The 19782-nt window shown below is 42.0% G+C and overlaps 1 protein-coding gene across 4 annotated transcripts in view; it reads right to left on the bottom strand.

Moving 5' to 3' along the window:
* The window catches only part of LOC125104767 (formin-1-like), a 426092-nt gene that overhangs the window by 71433 nt on the left and 334877 nt on the right, over positions 1–19782 (bottom strand). The window lies entirely within an intron of this gene.

Here is a 19782-nt window from a genome sequence, read left to right as displayed (position 1 = left end):
CCTGGGCAACTGGGACATTATATTTATACACTCAATCCACAGTGGATATATTTACTCTAACTGTTACATGCTCCATGGAATGAATTCAGTTCCCTTGGAATAGTCTTCACATTCCATGCATCAATGCTTAGCTCATAACCTATCTTCTTTCCCTTCCCTTTGAGCTACACGGTGGCTTTTATGCATATCCTTGAAAGGACATCTTATGTTTCTTAATTCAAACATATTGATGGCATGCCTACCAGTACTGTAAGCAGTGAGTAGAACAGAATCTCTGACCTCAAGACGAATACTTCTTATGGGGGCAGACAGAAAATAATGAACACATGATAGTTCAAGTGGAGATGAAGTGCTATGAAGCTGTATAAAGCACAGAAATGAGAAGAGACAATAACAGAGTCTGAAGAGGTGTTATTTGGTCAGGGTGTTCTCTGAAATTGGGGCAAGGGTCAGAATCAAGTAATGGAGCCAGCCATGTGGACACCTGGGGAAAGCGCGTTCTGACCAGAGGATGAGCCAGTCTGCTTCCCACAGCAGAAGTATGCTGGCCAGTCCCAAAGCTCGGCAGGAAGGCTACGGGTGCCAGAGCGGAGAGAATAAGGTGAGGAGTGACAAAAACTGAGAACAGTGAAGTGGTGGGAGTCAGATCACACAGAGCCTTGCAGGTTCAGAAAAGACTCCGAATTTCATGGTGAATGAAATGGAAAGTCTCTGGAGGGTTTTGAGAAGATGAGTGACTTAATCTTACACTCACTTTGAAAGGATCTGAGGAGCAAGGCTGGAAGCTGGAAGAGTGTTTGGAAGCTATTACAATAGTACAGGTGAAAAATGATGATGGCTTGAACCAGTGTAGTAGCAGGAGAAGTGGAAAGGAGGTGTCAGATCCTGTATCTATTTTGAAGGAAGAGCTGACAAAATTTGCTGATGTTCTAGTTGCAAAATGAGAGATAAGTCAGGGTTTAAGTTTCCAAGATTTTTGGCTTGAGCACCTTGAAGCAAGGCGGACCATCACTTTCTGCATGTGTGAGGGTGATGGGGGGTGAAGTGCGGAAATCAAAGTCTGGTTTGGGACACCAAGTTGAGATCCACCGAAGTGAAGACGTCAAACCAGCAGTTGGACCAACAGATCTGGAATACAGGGGAGAGGTGTGGGCTAGAGATATAAATTTGGGAGTCATCAGAATATAGATGGCTATTTAAAGCCCTGATGTGATCACACCTGGTAAGTGAGCAGAACTAGAGAGGGAGAAATCCATGGGCCAAGTAGAGTGTAGAGATCTCTAAAGTGTGGAGATCAGGAGGGTGAGGAACCGGAGTGGAAGACATGGTGGAGTATCCACAAAGTAGAGAGGACAAAAGAGAATGCTAGCCTAAAGCGAAGAGGAGGAATTTTCTGAAGGATGGGTTAATCAGCTCCATCAGAGGCTGCTCAGAGGCGGAGTGAGATTTGTGTCAGAGCTATAGGGTCCTCGAGGCTAGGACTCCTATCTGATTCATCATTCTTTCTCAGGGCCTCACACAGAGCAGATAGCCCATAAACACTGAAGAAATGCCTGACAAAGAACAATTGTGATTGGACACAGGGAACAGGGTGTACTCCATCAACAGATGCCTGTCCTGGGGCAAAATGGGGAAAAGATGACCACTCTACAGATGGATCTCTGAGTGCTCTTGCCTCATCTCTGAGGCTTGACCTGGAGACACTCCCAGTCTGAAGAACTTCCAAGGTTGTAGGAGGTGGAGGTGGAGGGCTGGGAAAGGAATGAATGCAAGAGGGAATGCGGTGAGGAAGAAGCAAAAAGACCAGAATGGTTGGAATGACATTGGGCAAAGACCATGATGCGTGAACCAGAAAGAATCTGAAGAGCATGTTCTAAGAAACCAGAAAGATAAGGAGGGGCGGGGGGGAGTTGAGGGAAACCAGAAAGCTAGAGAAGAAGGCAGAGAAAACTGAGGTAAGAGGGCAAAGAAAATTAAAAGCAGAAGGAGACAAAGTAAAAATCCGAGGAGGGGATGCCGGTGAGTGGAGAAGGAACAAAGGGAACAATAGGGTGGGCTTATGCTGAGATTGGCCTGAGGACTAGGGGGACGGGTGTGTGATCTCTGTGTGCCTCAAGAAAAGATAGATGGTAAATTCGGGGGGGCCCTCCCCAAAGCCTCTGGGTGTTTTGAATCCAAGAAGAAACACACTGGCCAGGGTGAAATGCTCAAGTAAACACAAACTACAATGGCCTCGGGGTGACAAGTGATCTGCCCGCGAGTCTGACAAGGCCATGGGTGGCTGAGCAGCCTAGGAGGCTCCAGCCTGTTCCCGGTCTCCAGTCTGTGCGTAGAGCACACATGGCCATTTCAAGGGGAGAAGGGGGGAAAATTGCCCTCAACTGGGTGACCTCTCTTGTCAGGATTTGGCTAATTAAGGAAAGATATTACCTACAGATCTCTAGGTCTCGGTCCTATTTCCTGCTCGTTAAAAAATGGTTTAATGAGAAAAAAAAATCAAGGGAGCAGAATTGAAATTATTTTCTTTTCCCCAAATGTGTTGAGTGGCCGTGGTTGCTTTGCCAAAAATGCTTGAACAATAGCGTTTTGACACGAAGACTGAAATCTAAACAGCATGAAGAAATCTTGAAAGCCAAGCAGTCCCCATTATCTCATACTTACACGACTACAGTCCAGAAGATGAGTGATGATTCCCCGTTTGTGCAAGCGGGGTGGTGGGCCAAGGCCCTGACACAGCCACTAATTGCCCATCTGCTTGTTTACACAGACCAGGGATGGTGGCTGGACAAACAGCTCATTTCCCTTGAAATTGGACCAAACTGGGGGGAGCCTGTCATATGTGACAGAGGAAGGGCCGGCTGAACTCTCATGGGAACACGATTCTAGATCAAAGCCAGCCACCAGTGCGCTGAACAAAGACTGGCAGGAGTGGCTGGCTTTCCTAGGTGGTGCTGGGCCCACCTCGTGCTGCAGCCTTTCCACCCATGCCAGCACGCCTGGAGCTCAGGCAGTTCTGAGATACGCAGATCCAAGAACCATCCAGAGAATGTCACCACCAAGCTACTTTGCAAGGCTTCTGCAGGGTTGAGGGGTCTCCCAGTGAGCCTCTCTGCCCTTTCAAACTTCACTTGACACTGTATGCCTTGTTGAGTAACTGCTTACCATTGGCGTGTTCTCCCTGTCTCCTCAGCTAGACACCGAGCTATTTGAGAATGAGAACCAGAAGGCCCTGGATCCCTCAGGAGGATGCCTTACCCGTGAAGGGGCACTAGCCACAGAATGGTTGCTAATGGTTGTTAATGATGATTAGGAGCTCCTGACATCATTTTTGTTTGTTTATATCAGAAGATAGGTTTTCTTGAGACATGAGGTCCACACCTCCTGGTGATGCTATCAGCCGACTATGGAAATCAGTAATGACCCTTATATCAGACTCCTGGAAATAAGACTAAGAAGATTGTCTTAAGGATCTATTTCTCCTCAAAATGAGAATGGGCTTTAAAAAAAACCAGTCTAGAAAAAAAAAACAACAACACAAAAACCAGTCTTTCTCTGTACTGCTCATACACAGTGATGGCTAATGTGTAGCAATATGAACATGAAGTAGGAATTATCCAGAACTTACTATAGGTACACGGAAGACTATGTACTTAAAGGGAGGGAGACCGACATTACTTAAGTCAACCAAACAAATTTCAGATTTGGCCCTCTGAGCATTTAGAGTACCACATAGTAGAAAGTTAATAAACTCATGTTTGTTTTTTTTTTTATTCATTTATTTGACAGAGAGAGAGAGACCACAAGGAGGCAGAGAGGCAGGCAGAGAGAGAGGGAGAAGCAGGCTCCCCGCTGAGCAGAGAGACTGATGCGGGGCTCGATCCCAGGACCCTGAGACCATGACCTGAGCCAAAGGCAGAGGCCTAACCCACTGAGCTATCCAGGCACTCCATAAACTCATGTTAAATGTACCTGAGAAGGGACCAGTCCTCCCAGGGAGGAGGACTGCAGCCCCGGGATTCCCACTGATGGTTCTGTGGGCCAAGCTTGTCAGTCCCCCCAGAGGGTACCACTCACCTGTGACCTCAGCTTTCTGCTTATCACTGCTGTGTCCCAGCCCTTGGTGAGCACCCATGTGGCTGAGACTCTACCATGGAGCTCTGTGTCAGTGACAGGGCAGAGAAAAGCCAGAAGAAGAAAAGCTATCTTTTTTCTGGAAATGGCTAAGAATAGGTCACCTGTAGGATTCTTGTATTCCCAAGAGGAGCTTCCATACTGTTTGAATACCTAGCTGGTGGTAGCTCGATTTTTCCCAGATCAGTAGTAGAAGAGTGGGAACATTTGGTATCAGCACGTTAAAAATGCTCCTAAGGAGTGAACAGCATGGTTAAAAATACCACTAAGGAGTTCATCTCCGCAGATAATTGCACATGAGTGACTAAAGCCATTTTGATTGAAAAGTAGAGTTGGTACATGGAAGGTGTTCTAGATGGTGTGGGATTCCATGTGTAGACAGATTATAGGGATCCTGGTGTCTAGGTTATATCATTGAGCACCAAAGCAGAGGTGGTTGCTGGGGGGGAAAGGCTAACCTCTGGGCCAGGATAGCCATCTAAGAGGGAGGCAGAACGTGTGAGAATGGTACAAATGCAGGACAAGTTGTGCCAGAGGATCTCCATGTCCCATTCATACAATAAGTGGACTGTGACTTTCGACAACTGGAGTCCTGGAAAGAGTATGCACACAGCTGGTTAATTCTGCAATAGTGTGAGAAAGAGTTGTTTAAAGAAGAAAAGAGGACTTCCTCCCTCCACCCTCCCACTCTCTGGAAAATACACACAGACGAGTGTCACACAGTACAAGAGGTTTGTATTACACTGAAACTGTTGCTCAAAGAGGGACTTACACATAGGAACAAAATTTAAAAACAAACAAACCACCACCATTTATCACAGTTTATCCGGCCAGCGGTTTTCTTGATCCCTTTGGCTATTACTTGAGATATTTTTGCTTGGAATTTGTTGGGGTTTTTTTTTGTTGGTTTTTTTTTTTTTTTTTCCCTTTTTCCTGACAGCTCATTGATCTTGGTTGCATTTGGATTATCACAGTTTGCGAGAAACCATCTAGGCTACTTTCCTAGCTTATTCCCCGTTAGATGCTTCTTGGATGCTGTCCATTTAATATTTTGGGAAATCTGTCTGTCTGTCTCTGTCTGTTTCTCTCACAGCAGGGTATTTTAATCTCAGAGCATATGTAGTGTGCCTCTGGAGAAAATGTTTCATAAACCCAAGCAAACAATGCCATTATCTTAAATTAACACAGGCAGAGTTTCAAATTGATCCACCCGGAAGATGTAATCAAAACTTAAGAACTTGAATATAAATCCACATTCGGGTTTCTTAGCTACATTTTCAGGAACAGAAAATTGGTAGATAAACCAGCAATTGAAAAAAAAATTATTTTCAATGTGATTTAGAAGTGGCTCTTAAGTCTATACATTCTACACATTGTATCAGCCACTCCCTCGACCCCAGTCCTATAAGAAAGCATTTCAAAGCCTATCTATGCACGATACAACTGATCGGGTCTATTTTCTCCGTTATTCAGTAGCTCGTAGTTAAGACGGTCATCTGTAATCACCTTGACAAGCACAGCAAGAATTCATACAAGTACAAAGGACATATCCTGAGCTCACATGACCACCCTGTCTGCTGTAGCTAACAAGAGTCTTCGTGAGTCTTTAAAACATTCTTTACCTTCTTGGGAAAAAACTCAACTCTGTGGAGTCACAGAAGATTAAAATACGCCAGCAAATGCTTTTCTGGCAGGAGAACACCACTCGATCTTCAGCCTGTCAGAGTGAGCATCACTAACCTGGCCACGGAGGGACCAGACAGCGAATCACGATCCATTAGAAAGGCATGCAGAACTCACCACTGGGTTTCAGACATGTTGATTGAAGGCAATAGTTACAGGAAAAGAAACACCCGTGTTCCCAATTCTTTTTTCTTTTTTAATTTAAAAAAAAATTTTTTTAAATTATTATTTTTAAAGATTTTATTTATTTATTTGACAGACAGAGATCACAAGCAGGCAGAGAGGCAGGGGAAAGCAGAGTCCGGCTGAGCAGAGAGTCCGATGCAGGGCTCAATCCCAGGACCCTGAGATCATGACCTGAGCTGAAGGCAGAGGCTTTAACCCACTGAGCCACCCAGGTGCCCCTCCTTTTTTTTTTTTTTAAGACTTTATTTATTTATTTGTCAGAGAGTGTACACATAAGCAGGGTCCCTGCAAGAAGTCTGATGTAGGACTTGATCTCAGGGCCCTGGGCTCATGACCTGAGCTGAAGGCAGAAGCTTAACCAACTGAGCCACCCAGGCATCCCCCATGTTCCCAATTTTGTCACTTTTCTGATAAGCTATTCCTTTGAAAAGTATAAAAACACTTAACTCCACTCTCTAAACTGAGCATTTATACCCTCAGTAAGAATATGGCAGCTTGTACTTTCTCTTCTCTCTTACAGCCTGTGCTGGAAAAGCAATTGACTTCTGTGCTTTTTGATTTTTCAAGGCACTGCACCATATTGAAAATAAGATGAGGAGAGGGTTGTAGGGAAGGGCCCAGGAGAGTAAGGCCATCTGTCCCTGGGGAAAAGGAAGGACGGGAGCGTCCAACATGTTAAGTGCACGAAGTATTCAGTTCTCAGAGGGCTGACTTGTTAGGGCTCCACCTGCAAGGACGAAAATCTCAAAAGAAGTGGCGTAGTAACTGTAGCCAACGGGACTTCATGTCGAGTCCCAGGAAATCTATCTGGCTGATGGTGATGGTTCTCGTGTGTTAAAATTGGTATGTAACATGTGAGTCCTAGGGTAGGGTGGGTTTTGTGAGGCTACTACTTAACGAGACCGTGTATTTCTTCCCATGCAGTAACACAGAGAAATAAGGAGTTTTCTTTAGAGGGATACTGAGGAGAAGGACAAAACCTCATTCCCTGCAAATACCATCTATATTGAAGAAGTTATAAGAACCAAAGCAGACACATTTATAGTTTGCTATTTATCGGACTCCTAAAGACAAAAATGATGCCTTTCCCTAGGGTAAGCACCAACAGTGAGCTTTGCAAATCCTGAGAGTCTAAGCCAAATAAAAGCCAGGATCTACTAGTTAAGAGTCTAGATATCAAGGGCCATGAAACTGAGGAACCATCAATTAAACACAGTGGTAGCTTGTCTCCAGGATGGCCACCATCAAGTCTTTCCTTCCTTGGATAGAAGCACTGTTCTCCACTGAGAGCTGGTGTCTATTGTTTTGCTCCCTTGAAACTGGGCTGGCTTGTGACTTTTTTGACCAAAAGTGACATAATGCCTTATCCCTAGATTTTAGGAGGACTGGAAGCTTCTGCTTCTCTTTACTTGGAACATTTCCCACCATGCTGTGAAGAAGCCCACCCCATATGGAGAGGTCACATGGATTCAGAAGTCCAGCCACCCCCACCTGTGCCATCCATCCCAGCCCAGGATCCATACGCATGCATGAAGAAGTCATCAGATGATTCTAAAACCCGCCACCTTCTGAGTCCAATCTCGGGGAAACCCAGACAAGAACCGCTCAGTTTGGTCTAGACAGCCCACAGAAAGAACTATGGGAGATAGTAATACATTGTCGATTTAAGCTACCAAATTTTGAAGTGGTTGGTTATATAGTAAGAAACAACCAAAATACACCCTATAGATTTCTAGTGCCAACAGGCTATCATCTCCACTAGTAAATACAAATTCCAGAGGCAAGGCTGTGTTCATCTTGCTCATCCTGCATCAGTAGCAAGTAGCACAGTGCTTAGCACACAATAAGACCTGAGTTAAATTAATGTTTAATGAACAATTTAAACAGCTATTTCTGTGCTAGTATGGTAAAAGAGGGACCCATGGTCAACAAAGTATCTTAGACGAAACTAAATGTGACTTGGCTTAAGAGATAAAAGTCACAGCAAAGCACAAGGGAACATAAGGAGAGGGTAAAGGGAAGGCAGAGAATATTTACACATATGATTGTGCTGGATATTGTACTGGATGGCTGATGTCCGGTAGCTGATTTCCACAGTAACCTTACAGTATCAGTGTTATCATCTGTCTTTGATATGAGAGAACTCAGCCTTGTCTGGATAAAATCAGTTTTTCCAAGGTCAGATAGTTAAGAGGAGAGATGTGAACTCAGATTTATGTAATTCTAAAGCCAGCCCTCTTTTCACTATGGCCTCTCAGGAGATTATAATAGAAATAATAAGGAAACAATTTGAAAGAGATGGAAACCCCATCCCTTGAATCTTACACAGGATCATATAGCTCCATTAATTGCTGACAACATGCTGGAACCTGTTTCACGACATGAAGCTCAGACCAGTTATAGTTAATGCCCCATCCATGAGTACAAACTGGGAGCCAAGGCCAGAGGAAGCTTAGTTTAAGAAAGCAGATGATCACGCACATATGTCATGTCAGCAATGAGGCTTAATCCTAGAATCATGAAACCGAAGGGAAGATGGTAAGGGAAGAATAGTGCCCTCCGGGTCAGAATAGCAATCCAGATTTTGTAGGGGATTCCTATATTACCTACTTGAATATATGCCACTTCCCTAGAATGACTACGAATATTCCATATTTCATTTATTTCAGCAAGGAACTGGGACGGTGAGATGAGCTCAGTAGGCAGATGGTTTCAATGAATAATTTGAATGTCAACAAGTTGGTAGATGCTAGGGGGAGAGAGGAGATGGTAAATAACAAAGATCTTGATGCCAGCCAGACTCAGAAGTGGAGAATTGGTGTGCTATGAAGGAACAACACTTTAAGAAGCTAAGCCCTTTAGTTTTGCTAACTTTATGAAAGGACATGAACTGACACTATGTATTTCCTATAGTGGAAAAAAAAAAACCAAACATTGTTTATCCCTGATTTAATCGAATGCACATTTTTAACTTTCAGAAGAAAAATAGTAGGAACCAATCAAAACTTAAATATAAAACTGATAGAGAAAGGTAGATATATTTCTTCTCAATTCAAAATATTAATAAAATGATTAAAAAATGAAATGATCACATTCTCTGGCCTCAGCTAACCTTTCAGAGTTTCACAATTCTCTCATATGCTATAAAACAGAGTTTGAACGTTCCAGTAATTAACAGTTATCGAAGATAAAGCCGTTTACTCTAGAGGTGTTCATTGTCATCTTCACTTTTAGCCACTGAGACGAGGCACTAGGACTCTGGGGGTCTCAAGGATCATGTGCTTGCAGTGCAACCCAGTGGCCACTAGGTGGTAATATTGTTGACTGGGGTAGCCATGACAGGAGATCCATAAGGCATGTCATCTTTAATGGAATTATTTAAATACTTTCCATTAATAAGATGTAACTGTAGAAATTACATTTATACTTTAAAAATATTTTAATGGTGAAAGAGTACAATCCTGTAGAAAACCATTGCTTTTGGTTTTTCGTTTTTCCTTTCAGTTTTTCCTTTCAGAGGAGGTGGACAAGATGAATGTGATCTTCCTTCTCGTACTGAAGAATTTTCTCTGGAATTAGTTACTATTTGCTGTATGAATTTGGAACTGCAGCTGTTCACACCACTGAGAGAGTAACACTTCTGCGATAGACTTTCTGAGCTCCCCTCTCTGAACCATCTGATAAGATGGTGATAAAATGAGAATGTAACAGTAGCAGCAGGTGCTGACAAATAGGGGGCCAGTGCTGAATGCTCCCCACGCATTATCTCATTCACTCCTGGGCTCCTACCAGTGCTGCCACCATTCCTCTACAGCAAAACTGACTCAGCAGAAGAAACAGACCTGTATTATTTGAAAGAATGAAGAGAGCTTTCCAGAGTCGTATAGTATCTGGAAAATCACATATTATATGATATGTATTCTGCAAAACAACTCCCAGAAGGCCGTATAGGTGTCAAGATCTTCCAGCATGAAGAAGATACTGAGTAATTCAAAGAGAAGTCATGTGATGGCAACTGCAATCCATCACTGATTAAAACCGTGCTGATAGTTGTCACAAATCCAGAGAGGAAGTGGTGGCCGTGCCAACAATTACATGAACCAATTTATCATGAAAACAACTATTATGCAAGAATGCTGGGCTCAAGACTGATTCCATAAAATACTTAAGTACTTGTCACCACAATTCCTTCCAAAGCACAGATGACACTTGTTGGTGTTGCTGCTGTGGAAGGTAGAATGAGGACTTTCTAGTAGGAGTCCCTCAGGGGTATGCTATGGCAGGCAAGTCTGCTCTTTTCCTATTTTCCCCCTTTAGATGGTGAGAGAAAATAGTTATATCTGGTTACCCGCAACAGTCCTGGGACCCAGAGGAAAATAAGTGATTTTCCAAGTTATTAGTATGGCATAGTGCCAATCGCGGGACTGAGATCACACTGAACTTGAGTAAGTTACCGAAATCCTCACGGTTTCCTTATCTGGAAAGTCAGTAATAACAAAGTTAGCTTCAAAGAACTGCCGTGGGGATTAACTTGAAGCCTTGAGCTTCAAATGTTGAAGTCAAGAAGCATCCTCCCAGCTCCCTCTGAAATGAACAGTTGAGGGAAACTTTCAACCAACTGGTGTTTCTCACAGCAGGCAGGGGTGGGATAATAATTACGCTCTAAAAATAACAGATTGTATTTATTAATGCCTAAAGGTCATACGACACAGCAGTTTGGTCTCCTAAGTTTGGAGCTATTGCAGCCGGCACGCACGCACGCATGCATGCAGGCTCATGTCTGTCTATACGGTTGCCGCTCTAGAGAAGACCCAGTAAGAGTTAGTAGTACTCATCCTACCCTTCGCTGCAAACCAAACCACCAACCACCTTTCTCCCACTAATACATAGTCATGAGACACTGCTTAAAAACAACAGACAAAGCCTTGCTTTCAAAAATTACCAGTAAGGCTTAAAATAACATGCATCCTTAGGAGAGTTTCGATCCTGAAAATCACCTTAAGATAGAAATGAGTGAGAACTGGCACTACCCTGTGGTTAGGTTTAGATGGTGGCCTCTGTGAGGGTAATCTGAAATGGAGATCCCTACACTCTCACTGTATGTTCAGGAAAGAGTTCATCAAAAGACCTAAGATATCTATCTAATGGTGAGGTAAGAGGACCCAAATGTAATGGAGAACAGGACGATGGAAACAGGAGATGAGGGAAAAGTAAAACGCCTTACATATCTGAGCAAAGAGGCCTCTTCTTGGACACTGTAGTTGGAGCTATCATAAGAGTGTGAGTGAAATGAGTGATGGCAATTTACATCCAGAACAAAGCACTTGAGAGAGACTTTAGTGTGTGTGTACGTGTGTGTGTATGTGTGTGTGTGTGCGCACGCAGACACACACAGGGAGGACTCCACTGTCCAGAGTTGCGGTGGAAGGGTGTTGAGGAGGAGACTCTTAGGAAAGAAAGCCGAGGAGAAGGAAAATACAAAAAGACCTTCCTCAAATTTCCTTCTAGGTGGTCTAGTCCAGTCTTCAGTGGAGAGAAAGAGTCTGTGAATCACAGCATTTAATTTCTAATTCCTTGGAAACTGAACATGAAGGGCTAGGTTCAGCAGGTTAAGGGACCTCAATTGGTACCACAGTGGGAAAACCTGAAAGGAGAAGCAGTCTTGAAAGAAAAAAAAAAAAACGTAAGTGCAAAGTACCACAGAACATTGTTTGTTTTAAAAAATTAGTTAATTTTTTTTTTAAAGATTTTATTTATTTATTTGACAGAGAGAGATCACAAGCAGGCAGAGAGGCAGGTAGAGAGAGAGGAGGAAGCAGGCTCCCTGCTGAGCAGAGAGCCCGATGCGGGGCTCGATCCCAGGACCCTGAGATCATGACCTGAGCCGAAGGCAGCGGCTTAACCCACTGAGCCACCCAGGCACCCCAAAAAATTAGTTAATTTTTTGAAGAGGTACATATCGATTAAAAGATTTATGAAAAGTCTGTGTATCTTTTCTGAACTCCATCCATCCATTTTCTACCCACTCCATAATGAACCCATCTGGTCATTTTCAGGGGTAATATTCAAACTGTTTAACAACAGCCTTGGTACCAACTAAACGTTAGGACAGAAAACCTGCGTGGTTGATATGGTAAGAACCAGCTAAATATCAGCCCCAGATTAGTTTCTTATTTGTCTGCTGAGATTTTTGTCAAGTAGTATCCATTTTTCTTCTTCTTCTTTACTTAAAATGGCAATATGCCTACTTTTCTGATCCTTGTTTTCCACTTAAAACACACCTTAGAGATTCTTCCATGTCAATGCATAAAGACTTTCCTCATTTTTTAAAGGAGACGCTTAGTATTCCATCATATGGAAGTACTGTAACTTGACAATTTCCTTACTGATAATCATTGAGGTTGTCACCAATTTTGTGCTACTACCAACAATGTCTCAATAAGTAGCATGGTATAGGAATCACTTTGCATGTGTAACCATCTGAGGGTTTGCTTCTGACAAGTCAAAAGGCATGTGCATATGTAACTAGTAGATACTGCTAAATAGATCTGCCCACGGACTTTAACAGTTTATACTTCCACAAATGATGGAGGACAGGGGTTTATGGCACCACAGCACCAATGGAGTTCATTATCAAACTTAAGTAATTTTGCCAATCTTATTAATGGAAAATGGAATTTCAATGGAATTTCTTTTGTACTTCTTTTATTTTGAGAATGGCATCTTCTCGTGCATTTGAAGAGCAGTTTCTGTCACTGTTCATATTATTGCCTTTGTATTGAATATTGGTCTTGTTTCTTAACAACATCTTAGAGCTCTTATATATTAGGTACACCGATCTTTTGTCTATGATATGAGTTGTGAATCTGATATAATAGATATCATATAGATATAATAGATAGATATAATGGATATAATAGCATCTAAAGAGATGATCATAGGTGTTTTATTGCTGAGCTATTAACAGTGATGAGTTATGTTAATAGACTTCCCAATGTCCTGTCATCTTTACATTCGGGAATAAACTCTCTTGATCATGAAGTATGCTGTTGTATTTAAAAATTTAAAACTAGAGTGAGATCTAAAGTAGTTTTCTTTCTTTGGGGGTGGGGGGGGGCAGGTGGATATAATCTCTTCCAAGTATTTATATCAGTTTTATACCCACACAAAATTTAGACATTTTTCTTCTTCTTGCCAAATTATCATTGGAGAGAAATGAAAAGAAAAAGAGAACTAGAATTTTTAGAGAGACAATTTATTAGGCGTTTGGCCAAAAATGAAAAACTGCGTAAATTAAAGACATAAGGGGGGGGTGAGTAGGGAGGAAAGAGAGAAAGGAAGTGGAGAGAGGGAGAGAGATACTAACTTTGGGATTGGGGGGCGGAATTGTGCTCTTTGTAGAAATTTTAGGGAAGAAAAAAAAACAACAACAAAGTAAACTGATTCAAACTAACCCTTTCAGAAAAGACTCTACTTAATAAATCTTTGATAAAATAGTAGCTCCACTTTCCAAAGATTACTGCTGTTTTACTTCAGTGACCCTGAAATCACAATAGACTATCTTAATTCTTGACCATTTGTTGTTATTTGGAGACAGTCCTGCTCGTCTTTTTTTTGAAAGTGAGGTGTGCAAGAAGACGGTTTGTCCCACAGACAGTGCACGTTCCCCTGGCTAGGAACTCTGTAAAGGATGAAAGAATTACTGTTTCTCACAGGTTATACTGTCCAGATCATTGGTCCTTCCTTTTCCCTCTAAGCTTAATGCCTGAATATGCTGGGGCTGAAGAGATTAGTCTACAGTTTAAGGTTCAATGATGGATCTTGTCAAACTAACCCAAGTATTTATTAAGAAGGGATTATATGCACATTTGGGACATAGAAAGATATTTTGATATCTAGGAGGTCTGATCACAGATGTGCATTATAGACCAAAAGTGCATCTCCCCAGATTCTGGCATGATTTACCAGTTTTGAAAGAATTTGAACAGGAAACTCACAGAGGGGGGGAAAAATAGCCTCCAGGCATCTTGTAAGATTCAGGGTGTTTGTTCACTAACTCCACAAATAATTATTAACACCGAATATGGGCCAGGCTGAGCCTGCTTCCATTATGTCAGGATGAGAGAGTGAATGCGGGACCAATCTCAGTGGTCACGAGTAGTCAGCTACTTAGGTAATCCTTTTTGCATTCGGTGTGGGGAACTTAGAGTTGTTGTTTTGCCTGTTTTTTAGTTCTGTAAATTTATCTATTTATTTTTTAGAAAAGTTTCTTGACGTAAAGAACATGTCAATCTTATCTGGTCAAAGAACCCTGGAGGATAGTTTGAGGAACTAGGACTAGTATGGCTCATTCAGCTTCACTGGGATTTGGTTCCACTCGTGGATGCCAGCTAAAACTGATGCAGAAGGAGATGGGGCCAAGTGTGGGAGAGTGCTTGCTGGTCTTAGTGCCGGTTTAGGTTCCAGCCCTCCCTGCCAAAGCTATAAATACAAATGACCAATTTAACAGCATGCAAAGACCACCTACAAGATCTCTACCTGGGATCTAATCAGTTGCTCTGCGCCTTCTTTCAATTACAGGATCCCTGCCATGTTTATGGGGACTTTTAATGTGAGCATCACATTTTTGAAGCCCATATCATTATGAGTATGTTTGATCTGAGGGTGGGAAAACATGAGCTCAAATAACGCCTGTACAAGGTTACTCTGAACTGAGCTGTAAATTGGAATCAACAAGAGCCTACTGTGGGAAAGAAAAACCACGCAAGGGGAAAGGCCCAGATACCATGGATTGTACCTCTGGAAGATGAAGGCATTAAAATTACTTTCTATTCTGTCCAGGAAATGAAATGAGTTAAGAACAAGAACCAGAGTTTGGTCAAGTCACATTTAAGGGCATTCTGAGAAGGGCAGGATGACACAAAGACAAACACACCCTCTCCACTTGAGTGTGGCAACAGGATATGATTTACAAGAGAAAAATGAAACCATCATGATTGTTAGAAGAACTGAATTGCAGCTCATACAAAAATTAGCTGAACTATGAATCCCCTGAGTCACCATGCATGTGTGTGACTTCTCGGGAATAAAGAGCTCAATTGCTTAAGACTTTCTGAATGATAAGACTTCTAATAGAAAACTGGCTTTCCTGCCAAATACTCAAATATTACAAAAGAATGGAAGTATCTTTTCTCAATTAGGGTTATTATATTATGTCCTGTGCTTAGAAACTCTAGGACTACTGGAAGTTCTCATTTGACACCCTTTCTGTGGGCTTTCTCATTCATTCCTATGACTCGAACTTCTACCCTCTATGAGACTGTAGTCTCATTCAGGACTCTCCCATGAACTTAATGTCTCTACCAGGGTATCTTATTCATATGTCAAATCAATGTGTTCAAAGTTTACTGCATTGCTTTCCATCCCAAATCTGGTTCTCCTTGTCAGTATCAAGCCAGTTATCCAAGCAAGAAAAAGGGGGAGTGATCCTTTTCTCCTGTTTCTGTACTTCAATTGGGGTTATCTTGTCCTGTAACTCCTAAAAGCTTTATAAATGTGTCCCTTCCTTGTTATTTTTCTGGGACTGCTTTTGCTCTTACCATCATTTGCCTAGACTACTGTAGAATAAATTGATAGATGCCCTCCCTGCCTTTTACTATCCCAACTCCCCTTCATATTGCTCTTGGTTATAACGCATTTCTTAACAACACAAAGGCAAAGGATTCCATGCACCAAAACAAAACAAAGTCAGTGTGACTGTGTCACTCCCATACATGGTACTTTTCAAAGGCTCCCTGTTGCCTACAAGGCAAAGTTCAGACTGTTTAGCAAGTCCTATTGTGACTCTCCTCTGCTTTTTGGTCTTGTGTTCTTCCCCTATGCCCTGTGATCTAGCCACGCCATGTCTCTTGCCATTCCCCCAGATACTTCATGTCTTTCATCCCGAGATTTGCAGTGTTTTCCTCTGCCTGCAGTGCCCTTCATAACCTGCTGGCTGAGGATTCCTAGTCTTCAATTTCCTCATCTGTACAACAGGGGGATCATAGTGCTGATTCCAGAGACTGTCACGAGGACTGAACAAGAAAGAAAATCTTCTCCCCACCGTATCTGCGCTACAGCAGCGTTCTGCAAATGTGAGTGATCACCCACTGATCTGCAGTCACTGCCATCATTATCAGTATCTTGGCTTTTATCTATTTATTTATTTTTTTTGTGGGGGGTCAAATCTGAGCAAAAACATCTTTGTTCCAAGTCTTCCCTGACTTACCTGGAAGTGTTAGGCATTCCTCCTCCCTCATTCTATACGCCTCATTATGGCACCATATTACATCAACTTCAAACTTGATGGAATGTCCAGATCTTAGCACCTGCTTTTGGTGGTACATCTTATCATTTATGACACGTTGTGGTTTAATTGCCAGCAATTTTTCTTTCTTAGTAGCCCTTGTCATAATGATGTTTCTTAAAACGAACGGCATATTTAGACATAGACTTGAAATTAACGGCATATTTAGAGATCCTATACTTAAAACTGTATAATTGTTGTATTATACTGCATATTTATGGTGGGAAGAAAGTTCGTCCTTCAGTGAAACATCCACATAGAAAAGGTGCTACTGCTTAGAACGCTACAGCAGCCATTTGCATGTGCTGCAACAAGGCAGAGCCCCACCTGTTGTGCCACAGGGGAGCAGCTGGATGAAGTAGCGCGCTGTCATCTCCTTCAGCTAAGCACCCACCCCCATCCGTGAGCCCAACAATGGCCAGGACCAGAGCAAAAGTGGGGAGGGCTAGCTCCGGAAACTGCATTCCAATAACTGAGGCTTCAAGCTGAGCAAGAACGAGAAGAGAGGAGTGAAGGAATGAGATGAGAAAGGCCAAGAAACCATGTGTCTAGACAAGTATTGACCAAAAGAAATATATTATAAGCCACATACATCATCTTACATTTTCTAGTAGCCATGCTTAAAAACTATAAGAGTCAGGTAAATTGAGATTAATAATAATATCTTATTTTAAAACCCAGTATATTCAAAATATCATTTTACTGTGTAATCAACATAAAAAATCAGCTCAACATCTTCATGTGGCTAGCGCCTGCCGTTTGTATTGGACAGCACAATTCTAGACTGATTTTGGCCAACTGAGTTTTGACCAACAAGATGACAGTGATGGGCTATTCCAACAGTGGTTCTCTTCACCACACGATATTAGGAATATTTAAGATTCCAATGGTATTACATTTTATTTTTGTATTTTAAAGTTCTGTGCAAATGGTAGCTTTCATTTAAATTCTTTCTGAGCTTTGCTTTAGCTCTTCGTGATTTCAGGTTATTTCTAAAGTCCTTCCTGACTTCCTTTCACTGCATTGGTTCAGGGAGAATGGACTCCTTTATTCAGTTGGAGATCTTTTCTCAGTAAGACTATTCGTGAGAGAGGAACAAGGAGTGCCTGAGGTACAGCAGACTCTTGAATAAACACTTTTTTTTAGTTTAAGTAGGCTCCATGCCCAATGTGGGGCTTGAACTCACAACCCTGAGGGTAAGAGTCATGCTCTACTGACTGAGCCAGCCAGGCGCCCCTGAATAAACATCTTTGAAGACACATTGATGGTGACCTAAGCTGGACAGCAAAGGTTCTCAACCTGGGCTGCACACTGAAATCACCTGGGGAGTAAATCAATAATGCTAAAGCCTGGTCCCACCCCCCAGAGATGCTGATGGAAGGTCTGGAGTTCAGCCTGGGTATCAAAATATTTTAAAAACTCTCCCCCAGATGATTCTAGTCTACAGACAGGATTGAGAATCACTGGTTTTCCTAGAACATCTTACTGTGGCCACAGCCTTGCCTTTCTGACATATGGTCCAGTTTGCCTCCACTCAATTTCCTCTGTCAGAACATACCAGAAGTTTCTTGAGAAACCTAACAGAGAAGAAGCAAACACATAACCCCAAACAGTGATTTGCAAATTCCTTTTCTAAGGCACTGAAGATTTTCAAGGGTCTAAATCTGTTTGTACTTTCTCTTTCTCCAACAACAACAAAAATTAAGATTCGCAATAGAAGTTTTAAGATGCTAGCTGGTTCCAAAAGAAAGGAGGATAAGGCCATTATAGTATATAGGCCGGTAACACCTACATACATGCAGCATAGAATTTTCCAGATGTAGAATAATAACAAGAATAAAAACAGAATCTAAGTACACATGAGCTTCATTTCAAGTTAATTCTACATAGACCAAAAGCAGAAATGATTAATTCAGGGGTCAGCAAAAGGAAATCCTTCATGCTTTTTCTTCAGGTCATTTTAGTTACATTCACATGGCATAACCCTAAAATAATGCATCTACTTCAACAAATCACATATAAAACATACCTAATCTTAGTCACATAACATACAAGGGATAGATCACTGCTCTTAGGATGGCAGTTCGTTGGATGACACTGCTTCCATCATCCAACAGTTCAACATCCAACATCCAACAGGTTCAGCAATGGCCAAGAGAGAACTCCTGACTTCCGCCTCAACACAAACAAGCACTCATCAAGGAGGAGGGAACAATGATCTCTGTGCCAAACAACAGCTGGAACAGAGTTCCTCTGATTCATGGACTGGGAATCTTCCTGCCAATTCCCAAGGTGGTTTGGCCATACTTTATGGATTCATTCTCTTTAAATGGTCTTTTGTGGATGATGTGGTATCATGCGGCCTTATTAATAAATAGAAAGAGCATGTTGGTACCTCCCCAAAGGTTACTATATGTCTTTCCTCTGACTTTCTAGCAAAGACATAAGCTTCCTCTAACTACCCCATGCTTTTTTTATTGATATAATTGATGTATAACATATTAGTTTCAGGTGTACAACACAATCATTTATGTATATATTGCAAAATGATCATCACAGTAAGTGTAGTTAACATTCATCACCACACAGAGTTGCAACATTGTTTTCTTGTGATGAGGACTTTTAAGATCTACTGTCTTAGCAACTTTCAAATATACAATACAGTATTATTAACGACAGTCACCATGCTGGACAATACATTCCCAGAACTTACTTATTTTATAACTACAAGTTTGTGCCGCACACTTTATTTTGTTTCACAGCGTAAAGTGGATTGAGAAATCAGAATAAGGAATAACCAATGGGCATTAAACTTCCATGGTCACTAAGAGAAATCAACCAAAGTTCCCTATTCTTGCCAAAATCATGGAGGAAGAACCCAACTTCATAAGATTTCTAAAAAGCGCGTCAATGCCGTAAGTAAGTGGTCTCTTGCGTCTACCAACCCCAAAAGGCTAACGACTGCCAAATGACTGGATGTGTGACATTCTCCTGGCCCCAATTTTCCATTCAGAAAAGGAATAAAAAAAATATGACGCAAATTTCCAAGATGCTATAATGTAAACCAGGGTTGGGATCACCATCCACCTGCTCAGGTTGACCGCAAACCTGAAAGGCATGACTGTATCAGCTCTGAACCTATTTGTGTGTCAGGTAACATGTACTGAGAATCCCCCGGGGCTCCATGAAGAGACAGAGTAAAAGTCTTCCCTTAAAAGATTTATAAGAACCAGAGTAATGTTAAAGGATTTGACATATTAAGAAGGATTTGAAAGATGATATGGAAATAGCGGGACAATTCTATCTACATTGAGTACAGAACCATGGTGGGAAGGTGCACTGGTGGAATCAGTGGAACTGCTGGTGGTCAGCAGGGATGAAAGCGGTTGTGGGCCTCAGGGAAAGATCCGAGTTTCGTGTATGTGCTGCTGACGCCA

The sequence above is a fragment of the Lutra lutra genome, chromosome 7, assembly GCF_902655055.1.
Source record: "Lutra lutra chromosome 7, mLutLut1.2, whole genome shotgun sequence".
Taxonomy (NCBI): domain Eukaryota; kingdom Metazoa; phylum Chordata; class Mammalia; order Carnivora; family Mustelidae; genus Lutra; species Lutra lutra.
The sequence above is the reverse complement of the archived record's forward strand: the minus strand, read 5'-3'. Positions and strand labels throughout refer to the sequence as shown.